We start from the raw sequence: 2,900 nt of genomic DNA, 5'->3' as shown, positions 1-2,900 counted from the left end.
GTGCCACATTTTCTTAAATCTTGTAGAATTTTTATATTTTCAGATTTTTGATTTAAGTCCTTGATATATCTTGAGTTGATTTTTGTATAAAGTGAGAGATGAGAATCCAGTTTCATTCTCCTACGTGTGACTTGCCAATTCTCCCAGCACCATTTGTTGAATAGGGTGTCCTTTCCCCGCTTTATGTTTTTGTTTGCTTTGTCGAAGGTGAGTTGGCTGTAAGTATTTGGGTTTATTTCTGGGTTCTCTATTCTGTTCCCTTGGTTTATGTGCCTATATTTATACCAATACCATGCTGTTTTGGTGACTGTAGTGCTATAGTAGAGTTTGAAATCAGGTAAAGTGATGCCTCCAGATTTGTTCTTTTTGCTTAGTCTTGGTTTGGCTCTGTGGGCTCTTTTTTGGTTCCACATGAATTTTAGGGTTTGTTTTTTTCTCTAGTTCTGTGAAGAATGATAGTGGTATTTTGATGGGAATTGCATTGAATTTGTAGATTGCTGTAATAGCCTTATTTAGTGTTAAGAATACTGAAGGAAAATTTTTGTGTTGTAGTTGCCATCATTATATCATCAACCTGATGTTCAGTATATTCCTGTAAAACCCTAAAACAGAAATTCTTAACTGAGATTATCCCATCACTGAAGGCTTCTTTTGGCCAGATACTTTTTTTAGGTATCAGGTATAGTACTCAATATCTTTATCAGGAGATGTTTTCCTATCCTATTCTTCAGAATTCTTATTTCTGATGCCAGAGGCAGTAAGAGGAAAATAGATGATCCAGGAATTAGACTCTCAGTTCAAGGTCACAGGCAGCAGTAGTTCAATCTGCACACAGTACATCAAACAAAGAGTCCTTCAGAAGCCCCTGACTCTGCTCCTTGGCTTTTTCCTGAGGAGCAGTCTTGTAAAAATATATGTAACCCTGTGTAATTTTATCTGAACCTTCTCTAGAGAAGATCACTATGCTATCTGTGTTCTTCCAAATATACTTGGAAATTAAATACCTACCTACTGAAGTGTGAACTATTGTTATGTCTTAAATTGCCAAGGAAAATATTATTTCATCCAGGACCTGAATGCCTTCCTCAGAGTGGTGTTCACTTTCAATATGATTTTCCACCTTTCTAGCAGCCAGTACATTGGGACTGTTTTCCATGCCAATCGCAAATGTCTACAGAGTTTCTTACACTTGAGCCTCTTTCAGCTGCATCAACAGAGTGGCAGCAACAAAGCTGGAATCCAAGCCTTTTCTCTGTCATTAGTCATTTCATAATAGCACTGTCAAAAGGAATCCAGAGGTTACTCTTCATAGTTTCTATCTCAAAACTGTTTCTCCACACTGTTATAGAGGGTGTGCAGAGGTTAATCTCTACTGATGACTCTCTAGGTAGGTGTCTCTGCCCAGGAATACTTTCTTATTGACAGTATTTAATGAAATAAATGCAAACACTCAACCCAACATACAAATTTTCTGCCCAGTCCCTCCTTTGTCGTAAAGATGAAGGGTTATCTCACCACCCACTCTGGCCTTGTACTCAAATTCAAAATGGTATTATACCTTGTTGTGGTTGTAAATTTCACCACTGCAATAGAGCCACAAATAAAGATATTTCCTCACTTGAATTGGCTGCATTCCAAACAGCTGGTCAACTACACGGACTGGCGAAATCCAAAGCAGCAGCTGATGTATCCATTGACGTTCTCAGGAAGAAATGCGTCTGGACCCCTGTGTGTGATCTTCATAGCACTCGGATGCTGACCAGAGAGGCAATTATTGCTGCCAAAGAGGGCCCAAATGCCACACATGGTACAGTGGAACTGCGGGCTCTGTGGGTATGTGAGCAGAGGCCAGGGCTGTGGACTGTTTCCATCGTTTACTTTCAGTACAAGCATCTTTGTATATATCTCTATTCCTTTTTTCTTAGATAAATAGTAGCAAACTGTACACATTTTTCTATACCATGATTTTTTTTTTCTCTGAACAATATAACCTGGAAATCACTGCATAGTTATATACAAAGATTTTCTGCATTCCTTTTTACAGGTATATAGTACCCTGTTGTGTAGATGTTCTGGTACATTTCAAGAGGGAACAAGTGTACTAGGAAACATTCAAAGCATGAGAAACCTGCAAGAAGTCTTTTATTTTAGCTAAGCTGTGGGTAACTTGAGGGTGGCAGAGTAGGCTGAGGAGTCAACAGAAAAGATGGCTGAATAATTACTCAAGATTGCTGCTGGCCCTATTTAATAAACCTCATTGTTCTCTAAGACGAAGCAAAGCTGAAAGGATTTGAGGAAATAAATAGGCTGTTTCCTGTCCCCCTATTCTTCTCTGTTTTTCCTACTATTATTCTAGTAGGTTTTAAAGTGAACGCTGGAGTAAGCCTGAGTGCAGCTATCTCATATGGGAAAGTGCTCTGATGAGTATCAGGGAAATCCTGCATTTGCCTTTGTGAGACTCTTTGCCTGATGGTCATTGTTCCTCCTCTGACTCCTGGAATCACCTCACTGGGGAGATGGGGGTGCCCATCAGAAGTCTCTGGATTGAGTCAAAAAACAATTTAACTCCAGAATCCTATTGTATGTTGTATCCCCAAATTCACCCTCCAAGCTATTTCCATCCTGCATTATGCTTCACCATATTGTACAATAAAGCTTCCTAAAGACAGTGTTTCAATGGGTACTACATAATATCATAGCCAGTATTATAAACATATGCGAAATCCTCAGTGAAGTGAACAAGAATCCGGGCAAGTGGAATGTAGATGTTTGTGCTGGGCGTGGTGGCTCACGCCTGTAATCCCAGTACTTTGGGAGGCTGAGGCGTGATCAGCCCCCTTCCTCACCTCTTCGCAAAGAGAAGAGTAGCTATGACTGGTGATATTCAGTTGACCTAGTTT

At 39.8% G+C, this 2,900-nt stretch overlaps 1 pseudogene; it reads right to left on the bottom strand.

The window, feature by feature from the left end:
• Positions 1–385: 385 nt before the first annotated feature.
• LOC111546622 lies at positions 386–1,893 on the bottom strand (annotated as a pseudogene).
• Positions 1,894–2,900: the final 1,007 nt, after the last annotated feature.

Source organism: Piliocolobus tephrosceles, chromosome X, assembly GCF_002776525.5.
Source record: "Piliocolobus tephrosceles isolate RC106 chromosome X, ASM277652v3, whole genome shotgun sequence".
NCBI classification, from domain to species: Eukaryota; Metazoa; Chordata; class Mammalia; order Primates; family Cercopithecidae; genus Piliocolobus; species Piliocolobus tephrosceles.
This window is presented reverse-complemented; position numbering and strand designations above follow the sequence as displayed.